Below are 12,728 nucleotides of genomic sequence, written 5' to 3'. Positions count from 1 at the left end.
TTTCTTTACGTGACAACATTTAGAGCAAAATATTTATCTGTATGACTTCTTTAAGCCAAATTAAATACAGGTCCTGTGTGTCTCTTTCTGCTTCAGCTTTTACAAACATTTTTGTCTTATTTAATACTGAAAATTAAGTCTTAATAACAGAAACTGTGACTGAGATTTAACGATTTTAGGTTTTCTAGTTATTTATTTTCCCAAATTTTTAATCCTCCTCTGTGAAGCATTTCAGGAGGACGGTCTGCACGAAGCACAGTACTGAAATAAAGTTATTATTATTGGTATTAAAAAAAAAGAAGAAAAAAAGTAGAAACCATTGAGAGGTCATAGAAAATAGAGTTGAAATGCGCTCGCACATCTCTGCCTCCATCCATCCCTCTGTCCCTCTATCCAAATGGCAGTCGCAACTATGAAATCTGCTGTAATTGAATTTCAGATGGCTCCTCTTATTAAGTCATTAGCAGAAAAATATCCCTCTTTCAGTGAGAGAAGGGGAAAGAAAGAGGGAAAATTATAAGGGGAGGAAGAGGGGAGGAAGGCTGGTGAGGGAGAAAAAGAAAGCATAGCAGAGAAAGGCAGACAGGAGAAACATGGAGGAGAGAGGGGGCGGATAAAGAGGCTCTTTTGTGTCGAGTCAGAAACTCATTTTCTTGTGCGTGGCTGAAAGGAGTGGAGAGAGTGAAGTGTTCGTGCTTTCCTCCTGCTCTTTCTCCCCCTCTTCTGTCGCTCTCTCTCTCCCCATTTCAGACCTTTTCTCTCCCGCAGCGCCGCTCATTGTGGCGGTGTTCGACTCCTGTGATCACTTGAGACGGAGGGAGGCTGGAGGAGGAGAGGAGGCGAGGGGAGGAGAGAGGGAGGCTGGAGGAGGAGAGGAGGCGAGGGGAGGAGAGAGGGAGCTTGTTAGCGCATTAGGAGTTGGGCCCACTGCTGGGATGTGTGTGTATGGCAATGTTTGTATGTAGGGGGTGTGTGCTGTGAGACTATATATAAAGTCTGTAGAGGTAGAAATGTGACTGTATGGTGTCTACAGAGAGCATCAAAACCCGGTTGTCAATCAATAATGTAATTAATAATTATTAATGCCATTATTCTTACACAGCACGTCTTTTATTCTGTCTTCCTTCTCTCTCCCCAACTGGCCCCGCCCCTCCCTGAGCCTGGTTCTGTCGGAGGTTTCTTCCTGTTAAAAGGGAGTTTTTCCTTCCCACTGTTGCCAAAGTACTTGCTCATAGTGGCTCATATGATTGCTGGGTTTTTCTCTTTATGTAGGGTCTACCTTACAGTATAAAGCGCCTTGAGGTGACTGCTGTTGTGGCACTGTATGAATAAAATTGGAATGAATTATTTTGTATTGTTTAGTTTAGTGGTTCGATCCCTGGCCACTCGAGTCGCATGCCAAAGCATCCTTGGGAAAGAATGACTTTTAGATAAAGTGCATTGAGTGTAGAGTAGAAAAGCACTGTACAGGAACCAGTCCATTTATCTTGTTTGTGCATTGAAAAAACATGAAATTTTTAACCCAAGACATGAATTTTACTACATGAGCTTTTTTCCTATAACGACCTTTTTTTAACATCATGTGAAATAAAGTTTTGTTCTAAAGGCATACTGGGCAAGAGGTAATTGAAAAAAGTAATAAAAAAGTGAAAAATATGTTTGTCGATATACAATGATGAGGCACAAGCTCAGAATAACAGAAGGACGAGCTGCGTGGATCATCATGGATCCTCAGCCAGGTAGTCTTGCTAGATGTTAAGTGGCGCAAGTACACCCATGGAAATAAATGAACTGGTTCCTGTGTGAAGTTTGCATGTTCCCCCTGTGCTCATGTAGGCTTTGTCCGAGTAGTCTGGATTTACCCTGCAGTCCAAACACGTGCGTTAGGCTGATTAGCGGTTCCAAATATGAGTGATGTAACAAAAGGTTTCTGAACATTGTGTTAAAATACAAAAACATCACAAAGCGACCAAAAAAAGAGAAGCAAATAAACCACAAAGAGCCTGAAGAGAAGCGGAATAACCACACACAAAAAAAAAAAAAAAAAAAATTAAGATCCTTAAAAAGAAAAAAGAAAAAAAGGAGAAAAAAAAACCAATTCTAAAATAATTTGTTTTGCTATGAATAAAATCTAAGGACTTTAACTTAGTCTTATTAAGATTTACTGTAAGATCGACAAATAAGCTGCAGCAACAAACGTGTTATTACATCCCTAAAGGACGTTATGCCATTGGTTCTCTTGTCAGCAGAAACGTGGCTTAACCCCACTTATTGAGCTGATATTGAGCTATATCTGCATCCACAGTAAGAAATGGGGGCCCTGCTGTGGCACACTTGGTTGAGCAGGTAACCCGTATGCCAAAAGATGCAGGGGCTTTGGGTGAACTCTGCTCTTTTCCAACTTCCCAGGCTAAGACTGGCACTGTTGTGTTTTCCAGCTACCTTTACTTTCTCACTAAAAAGAAGAAAGACCAACAAGCCTTTAAATACACTTTATGACCTCCCTGCCTTGCACTTTGCAACTGAGGATGGGAAAAAAAATGCCTCCAATCAGTCTTATTGAATAGGATTAAAGAGGGGGAAAACATCTGAGCAATGTTGGTTTTAAAGTGTTAAAAGGAACAGGCAGTGTTTGCTGAAGGTCATCTCTTCCTGTAAATGAATAAAAATTGTTGTTTTAATAAGTAACAGAAATTAGAGTATTAAATCGACTAAAAATAAATTAAGAAAGAGCAGCACAGCCGGTGAAAAGCTAGAAACGTTCTTTAACCTTTTGATGCTGAATCTGAATAGCTAATTTCCTCTGGTCAGACAAGTGACTCTAATTTACACTCTAATTTAAAAAGGGTGAACATGAAGTACGGCTGCCCATCCTGTTTTTCCTGCTGTACTAACAACTTTTTATGATTTTCTATTTTGAGAAAATTGCATTAAAAAGCAGCACAACTTGTCCGTTTTCTTGTCTACGAGACACCTCTCATCAGAGGCGCGCACACACACACACACACACACACACACACACACACACACACACACACACACACACACACACACACACACACACACAGCTTATCTCACCCAGCATCTCCCAAACACACACACAACCCCCCCTATCTGTCCTCTGCACCCCGGGCATTGGAACAGACAACAGAGAGAAGGACATCAGAGGGATAATACAATTGGAAAAGCTTTACAGCGTGTAATGATAAACCTGTGCGTGTATGTGTGTGCGTCCACGCCCAAAGGAACAAGCTAATGGGTTTATATCTTTCTGTGATAGCAATGATATGGAGGGGCTTTGTGATTTCATTATGAGCGTGTGTGTGTGTCCACGTACGCCAAAGATGAAGACAGAGATAGGTTAGTCTAATGCACTACTTATTGCTCGACGTGCATGAAAAGACACACACACACTCACATCAGACAATCGCATTTGCCCCTATTCATCTGCTCTTTAACCTGATGCAGAAACAGAGGCAGAGGAGAAAAAACAGACGTGATACATTAATTGGCCCCTTGTCACCCCACTATTTCACCCTTTGACTGAGACACACACACACACACACACACACACACACACACACACACACACACACACACACACACACACCTACCTCCCTGTCACCACAGGGGAGCCTTAAAGCTGCCAGTGCAATTACAAGCTTTATTTAACCAGCACAGAGACACTAAAGTTCACACAGGCACAGCATGGGTGCTGGTGATTGTCACCAAGGCCGTAATAATAATTCCCTTATTAAGGAGATACATCCGCTTCTTATCTGCAGGCGGTTACACAATAAACCCCCCCCCCCCTCCTCACACACATATATCTTTACAATCACCGATATGAATCCTCATAATATGGATATAAAAGCTGACAAAGAAAGTAATTCCTCACCTCCCGCATGCATCACACAGATGTTAAATTCAAAGTAAAGGACTAGTTTTTGTACATCTTTCTGCTTCTAGCGGCCGATATAATCTGTTCATAATAAGCCTTGAAAGGTGAAAAGTAAAAGCCTGGCACGTTATATATAAAACAGAATGAACATTTTAGCTGAAATGACAAAACACAGCTGACAGGAAGTGTCAAAAATAAAAACTGCAGATCCTTAAGTGGGCGCTTGAGGCCCACTACAAAAGCGAGTAAGTCCCCATAGGCTCCTCATTGTTTTTGTGTAACTTAACACTAATTAACAAGTATCTGTATCTGTGAAAGGAACCCGACTAGTCTATGCCTCGGTAAACAAACTTGCTAATATTCACGAAAAGGTATGACTTCACATTCTGGATGTGAAAAAACAAACAAAAAAAACTACATAGAAACAAAAACACATGTCATGAAAACTAACACAACAAATGCAAAAGAACAGCTCAACAGCTATGTCCATCTTTCATTTACAGTCTATGCAATAAGGGTGGATTGACTGCCAAATATTTGTCAACCAAAAGAATTACGCTATTTTGGACAAATAATAAAATGCTCCTGCTTATTAAATGTGAATATATGGAGCTTGTCCTTCATCTTATTTGAGGCTTTGGGTTACTGATTGGACAAAATGTGCAATGCCAGAGGTTGTTACTTCCTTAGAAACACAATATGATTAAATTCAAACCATTTTTAGATCATTTGAAATCTCAAAAGAAGATGCTTATGTTTCAGACTGATGTCTTTCTGCAATCAAGAATTAAAATGTCAAAAAAATCAACTTGACAGAACAAGGGGACTTAAAGTTACCAAATAATTTGAATAAAAAGTCTGAAAACTTTATTGGTAACACTTAAAACACCTGCTAGGATGTTGCAGGTGCCCTTGAGATACACAAATCCTGCCCCACTTAGCGCTTATTAGCTGGGTAAAAATATTTTTTTTCCTTCTAATCCAATTATCACCAGTAATTAATCTTTCGCCAACACCCCCGTCTGTGCTCACGAACACTTTTTTCTTTCTGCCTCTTTAAGGCTAAATTCAACACGCCTGTTAGAGCTGATGACACACAGTCTGCTGTTCTGCACTTTGTCTCGGTCATCCGTGAGGGAACCCACCCTGAATCTTAAACACCTTATCACATAAAGAAACTTACATTCACACACCCGGCCACAAAGCGCATTCACGCACTTACACACTCACATACACACAACTGCAGATTAGCTTGTTTACCAGTCAGAGGGGGGCCTGCTCCAGCAAGGTGTGATCAAGCCACTGATGGCTGCGGCTCATGTGTCTGCACAGCTCTCGGTGACAAGCACGTATGCTTGCACACAAACACAGACACTCGCCCGCTCAGTCAGTCACGACATGAATCATGAATGTTGGAAATTAGGCCCAAAAACCCATCACGAGGCAGGAGTAACATTAAAGTAATGCACATCAGCTTTGATAATTGACACCTATGTATTGACTGCTAGTCACGCTGCTCTGCTGTGACCATCATCAAAATCTACACCGCGACAATGCTCGGATGACCTCAAGATGACCTCACAAGGAGCAGTACCCTCCATGGAGAAGAAGACTAGAGATGAAGAAGGTGCCTAAGAAGCACAGCAAGCTGCCTAAACCTGAGGCCTTAAAAACCGCCAAACACTCACAGCAGCTTAAAGAGGTATACTAGAAAGTTGGAAGGCAGGACAATAAACCAGCTGTACTCTACTAAGCCATCTATGGTGTACTCCCAGTAGCAGGGGAACACTATGAGAACAACCCCACCAAAGCTGGAGACAGAGCAATACTGGAATAGCATATAGGAGAAGGACGCAACCCATAACGGCAATGCTTAGTGGTTAGTGGATCTACAAGCAGACCACAGAAAGGAACTCAGCAGATACACAGGACGTTGTAGTTTTATGTGATCTGTCTTACTTACAACTGATTGTGAAATTTACTCCCTCCTAGAAATTCTACAAACTGACTTGTTGTAACACTGGCATCTTAATTCAGTACCACAAAATTCAGTGAGCTCTTTTAGAACAAATCATATCTCCACCAATGTTTGTAAAGGCAGCTTGCATTTTTAGGTTCTTAATTTCATGCACCTGTGGGACTGAAAAAAAAATCCAACTTCAAAGCATAAGCGGTTCATCCCAAAACAATTAGTCATTTGGTGTAGCTTAAAGTGTGAGCAGCCTTAAAGGAGGAGGAACTAAAACAGCTCCTAATCAAGCAAACCTAGTTTAGTCAAGGTCTAGAATAGAAATATAAAATGTGTTGAAATATGCTCTTAAGTTTAAAGGCTTTACTGTAAATTTAAACGTCATCTAAATAAGTCAAATTTGCTAAAAGCCACCTAAACTGCTGATGTAAAGATCATTTTATCCCTCCACCCATAGGGAGAAATACCACATAGATTTCTGTATTTAGGAGTCTCTAAATGTTTTTTCTCTCATGCATAATATCATAGTCTATGAGGTACAACCAAAACCAGCAAAAGTATGTGCCTGAGATGCAAAAGATTTCTGGTTCGAGACTAGAAGGAAACACACATCCATCCTCAGGGGGCCAGAACAGCCTGAGTCCAGATAAACGGGAGGGTTGCATCAGGAAGGATGCAAAAAATCAAATATGTGTATCCATCCACAGTGGCGACCTCTTGGGAAATAAGGAAGCAGTCAAAAGTACAAAATTAAGCTTTCAAAATAATCAGTGAAATTCAACTGAAAAACACCTGGGAATAACTTCTCTTTAACTCAAACACGGCCACATGTTAACTGTAACATCTGTCCACTTTCAAGTGTTTGGAAATCATAGCGCTAATATGTGACTGTGAAGCAGGCAGTCATCCTAGAAGCAACACACACATACACACAGACTTCCCCAAGGAGATGGGAAAGAGATTAGCCGTGACCCCTCCTCCTCACCCCTTTTCATTTCCTCTAACTACCCGACGGGAAACAATTAACCACCATCACCTCCCCCTCTGCAAGCATACACACAGACTTATATTCATTTCCTTACCCCTAACCCGCACTAATACACAGACCCTTAGCCTAATCCTGATTGTGTATGTGCCACTCAATGTGTGGCACTGATTTCTGTCAATCTGCCAGCAGAAGCTCCTCATGCACCGCAGAGTTGTATGCTCATTTACATCCAGATTTTAAATCATGGAGCAGCTTTACTCATGGAAGACTTTTTCACCAAGTGTTTTAAATGTACGTTTGTGATAGATTTATCAGTGAGAGCATGACGCAGGCATTGGTGCAGCTTTCTTTTAGATCAAAAGAAATGCTTCTCCAGTGTCTGACGGGTGCAGCGGAGCCTGCGGGAGGTTAAGGATAACATGACCCCATTTCAGCATCAGCAATAAGAAAATGTCTTCAATTTGTAAGGCTCTGCCCTCACCTTTCTACCGTGGTGAGAAACACACACATCCTTGTCACACACAGCAGATTGTAGCCTTACTGGGACAATAGGCTCTATTGTGGGAGTTGGCAAAGAGAAGCCAGGCAGGCCGCTAGGCGTTTGGCTGCCCTTGGTGTGTGTGTGTCTGTGTGTGTGTGTGTGGATATGGGGGATAATAGCGCTACATGCCCAGAGCTGCCACCATTTCAGTGGGAACAGAGTGTGAAAGCGAGAGAAAGGCAATGACGCTCACACACACACACACACACACACACACACACACACTAAAAACAGAGCATCGCTATCATACTGAGCCATATGCTGACCCCAGCCTCAGTGCAGCTATCTCTGCCAATCAACTACTAGAGGGGACGTCCCACACAACCAACACACACACACACACACACACACACACACACACACACACACACACACACACACACACACACACACACACACACACACACACACACACACACACACACACACACCCTTTAATCCTGAAAGTAACGTTTATACACATGCACTTCATGTTTACATTTTGTGTAAGTGTAAATGGTTAGGTGATATATTTGAAAATTCATGCACACACAAACATTTGCTGGCAGCCTGTGTGTGTGTGTGTCCGTGTGTGTATAGCAGCTTAGTGTCTCTCCAACATTGTTCCCCAAAAACCACAATCACACAGGAGCAGATGGAGGATGGCCACAGCCTACTCTTACACACACACACACACACACACACACACACACACACACACACACACACACACACACACACACACACACACACACACACACCGTTATCAGATGGTAGAGCAGCTGTAGTAGTTGCAGCTAGGTGACCAGTGGGCCAGCATGATGACTCTGCTTAGACGGACTCACGGTCACAAAACTCAACTTTAGCTTGGAAAACAGATTTTACTCAATAAGGTAAAGATTCAAGTCACCTCTTATAAAAAGCATCAGATTTAGAGATCAAGTTTCCACTTTCACACTCAGCTGATTTTGTGTTTGGTACAACAAACAAAATTTTACCTTCCTACTATGGTTTGTTTTGAAATTTTGTGCTTTTAAAAAATAATTCATGTCAGTTTTTAACATTTTGAGGACTCGTAACTATAAACACAGGAGACTGCTACATGAAAGCTTCAGGGCTGAAACACTTTTTAAGATCTTTTAATAATGAGAATCAAATTAATTTTACACCCACTCAAAGTGCCACGATCTAAAGGTTTACTTCAACTTTTTGTCATGAAATCAACATTACTTTAGTCAAGGACAAGCAGGCACATAAAAAAAGCAGGTTTTATGCTGCAGGCTGACATATGACTTTCCCACCTCTAATGGTGCATGCTTTCTTCATTCACAAGGGTAATATCAAAAGCAAAGCATTCTTGCAAACATGCACTGTAACCCATGTTTTCAAGTCTTAAAAGTAATGGTAAAAAACATTAAAGTTAATTACGAACAGCTTCGCAACTTTCCCCAGTAATAAATCCAAGGGAATTGTGATAGAGATGATCTACAGTAGGGCTACGCAAATCACATCTGGATCCCGACACGCTGGTGTCGCTTAAAGAGCGATGATACCCAGCAGTCTGCTCCACACTTTTATCTGGTCTAATCTATAAGTTCAGGAGGACTGATTCCAATCTGATGGGCTATTCTTTACGTGACTAAAGACTGGCTGCGTGTGTGCTAACACGAGTCATCAGCGGGAAGAGAAGGGAAGTTTCTAATACCAGCTTTGTGTTATTGTTCATCGTGACACGTGCGAGTGTAGTAAGGCCTATATGAAGAGTGTGTGCATGCATGTGTTGGGGAGTTTTGGACTGCTTCTGCTGCTGCAGTGAGCTGATATGTGAGATAGAGCTGTGCTTACACACAGCTGCCCCAGCAGCCTGGCACCCTGTGTGTGAGTGTGCTGTGTGGTTTTGGATGGCTCTGGTCACGGTGAATGAAAGATCAGAGAGAGAGAAAAGGCAGATGGACTGCCCTGAGGGCCAAGAGACAGAGAGAGGGGGAGAGAGGGAAGAAGGCAGACAGAGAGAGAGCGGGAGAGAGAGAGAACGGGGAAGAAAGACGAGAAAAATGCCAGTTAACACTGACATACTTTGTCTTGCCAACCTTCTCTCATTTTGCTTCTGTGTCAGCCCCTCAGCGAGGTCCTATCAGTCAATGTTACAATGCAGCACTCAGCTGAAGCTTTATGCAGAACTGAAGGAGATTCATACACAAGGACATCTAAGCCTCATGTATTCCGTGTTGCCGAATTCACAGGTATGTCAGGAAGATATGAATCATTCATCTCTCTTCAAATCTCAACTACTCTACAGTCAGAAAACCAGTGTACACATGCGAGCGTTGGCCCCAAGCTCACACCAATGGGAGGGTTGGGTTAGGAAGGTCTTCTGACGTAAAATCTTTGATAAAACAAAAACATGCAGATGAAGAATGAGATTACCATACGATGACCGCTAGCAGTACTTACTAGTGCTAACTGACATTAGCCTTTCTGCTAAGCTGGACAAACTGTTTGATGCCCAACCACATTCAGTACAAAAGGTCAGAAAAGGGAAGCCAATGAAACTGGTCTTAAACCTTTAATAAACCTGTAATCCTTTCAACAGCCACCAGGGGGAGATACCCGTGGTTGCAAAGAAACTCCTGCTCCTGTAGAAGAATATGAGGACAAAAAGGCCTCGGGCCCTGATCTCTAAACACTTTCCTGATGAGTTTTTGAGCTCAGACACTCATTTCTGGTCATAATGAACAGAATATTAAGTCCATTTCATAGGTTCTGGTCCCTCATATATGGGGCAAAAATTTGCCAACAAATGCATAATCTTCGATGTAACATATCACAAGCATTTTAGTTTCTTTTAATTTTTTTGACATTAGGAGTCTCAAATGATTTCTATAACACTGAATGACAGGAATACAAAGCATGGGCTACTAATATTATTTTTTAAATGTAGTTCAAGTTGATCAGTGGTCATGAGAATTTGCATAATCATGATGAAGGAGTGGGCTGGTTTCAGTCATTAGGCAAATGTACTGTTTATAAGATTGGGGAAACCTGCAGTCAGCTGAGACTGTAGAAGTCACTTGGATGAGTGACGAAACATTTCTCCCACTGAAAACGCTACGTCCAGATGAACAGAATCAACGTTTGGAGATGTAGTTCAAGTTCCACAAACCACATGTTAGAATAAATGTTCCAAACAGTTTAATTCACTCTGAGCAGGAAGCCACTTGCAAATATTCAACAACAGCTGAAAATCAGGGGGGAAAAAGGAACCATGGTTGAAACACAGAAAAAGGCATGATCCGTATATTTGTGTGAAGCTTCCTTTTCTGTAATAGCTGAACAAAACAAAGCAATGAAACCAACCGCAGCTGGAAAAAGGTTTGATCACTGCAGCCGCCACAGAGAGATGAAGATGCTCATCGTAGCACAAGCTGTTGTGTCGTTTTAAACACAACTTATCACAAAGACCTGGGTCAGCGCAACAACAAAACAACTACTGCACCCATGAAAAAGTGTTTTGCTCTGATTTACATTTGATCTCAAGTGGCAAAATGTAACATTTAAATGTTTTAAGGTTAGAAATGTGCTGTATTACGCCCCCTTATAGAGGCTTTTTTTAAGACCCAAGATGTCGTTGCTTGGCCAGGTATGTTGTAATTGTTGTAAAGCCCCCCTTAAGAACAAATAAACAAGACATTAAACGGATGAATAACAGTAAAAATTAAAAATATGCATGAATTAATTTATAACATAAATTATATATTCATACTTTTTAAAAATGCACTGCATTTATTTACCTTTGTATTAATTTACCTATATATATATATATATATATATATATATATATATATATATATATATTAGGGGTGCAACGATATTCGTATCGATATTGAACCGTTCGATACAGTGCTTTCGGTTCGGTACACATATGTATCGAACAATACAATTTTTTTCAATTTTTCAATTTTTTTTTTTTTTTTTTTGTGTCCCGTTTGGATCTATAGCCATCAGAATTGTTGTCTTGAGGCCAAGAAAGATGCCAAGAGGATTTATTTTAAGTGGATCATCATATTGGTCCATTTGATTGACCTTTATTATAATTATGAATTTATTTTATTTTCAGTTGCAAACGGGACAGACATGACTGTGGGATAGGACAGGGGGAAAGAATGAAAGAAAGAGGGGGAGAGAAAGAAAGAAAACCAAAGGGGAGAAAAAAAAAAAGAACAATACAAAATTTGTAATTTATTTTATCAACTTTCCTTCTGACGATGCTGTCTGTGTTGAGCGCTCAGTGAATCTGCATTTGACTACTCCGCCTAGGCTCGAGAGTGCAGCCTAGGCGGAGTAGTCGAACGCAGATTCACTGAGCACTCAACACAGACAGCATGGTCAGAAGGAAGAGCGCAGGGCAAGCTAGCGAGACAGAAGTGGACCTCCCCACCCTCATTCAGATCTGGCGTTTGGAATTATTTTGGTTTTCATGTGACGTATGACCCTGAAGGTAAGCGAGTCATGGACTAAAGTAAAACAGTATGTTGGATGTGCCACGCAATGCTCAATTACATGGGTGGGAGCTAGTGTGTTAGCGCAGTTAGCTCGTTAACGTGTTGGCCGTCTAGCCCCTCTGTACAGGGTAGCTCGTTAACGGAGATTTGCCGTGTTGTGGCGTTAAGGTTATTTCAACGAGATTAACCTGAAAGCACTAGTGGGAACACAACGAATATGACTGCACATTTACACCGACATCATCCTAGTGCAAAGACAAAAACAAGCATGCATGCTACAAACTTTAGCCGAGTCATTTAGACAGCTGTTAGCACAGGATTCTCCTTATGGAGACCTGATATGTTTAATATGCTGCTGAGAATATAGCCCAGAAGAAGCGGATAGTATAGCTTTTATTTTGGAAAGAGACATTTCTCTGTAATAAACTCTCTTTTCCAAAGATGAGTGATTCCTCAATCAGATACAGGGCTCGCAATATCGCTAGCCCGACGTCCCGGGGCTAGCGATTTTTTCAGTCGGGCTTCCAAAATCTCTCTCTGCCCTGCCTGTCGGGCTATTGTAGGAAGGAAAAATATATGTCAATGCTTTTGCATTCTTTCAGAAATGTAGCTGGGTAATTATGTCATTGGGTAAGCCACTGTCAATATGTGACATATTGAAATCGTGTTTGAATTTGCGCTTGTTTTTTTGCTTTCACTTTGCAATCGCGCGAACTGTGTATAGAGAGCGACAGCACTGATCTGTGAGTGATGATAATTTGTGCACCAATTCCTCTGACATCGTCTTATTAATTGTTAGCTTACTATGCAAACATGACAAGTGAAATCTCCCGCAGCTTAAACATGTG

At 41.3% G+C, this 12,728-nt stretch overlaps 1 protein-coding gene across 7 annotated transcripts in view; it reads right to left on the bottom strand.

The window, feature by feature from the left end:
• Positions 1–12,728, bottom strand: part of ralgapa1 (Ral GTPase activating protein catalytic subunit alpha 1) — an 83,030-nt gene that overhangs the window by 8,826 nt on the left and 61,476 nt on the right. The gene's annotated exons all lie outside the window — the stretch shown is intronic.

The sequence above is a fragment of the Astatotilapia calliptera genome, chromosome 19 (genome assembly GCF_964374335.1).
Source record: "Astatotilapia calliptera chromosome 19, fAstCal68.1, whole genome shotgun sequence".
Lineage (NCBI taxonomy): Eukaryota > Metazoa > Chordata > Actinopteri > Cichliformes > Cichlidae > Astatotilapia > Astatotilapia calliptera.
This window is presented reverse-complemented; position numbering and strand designations above follow the sequence as displayed.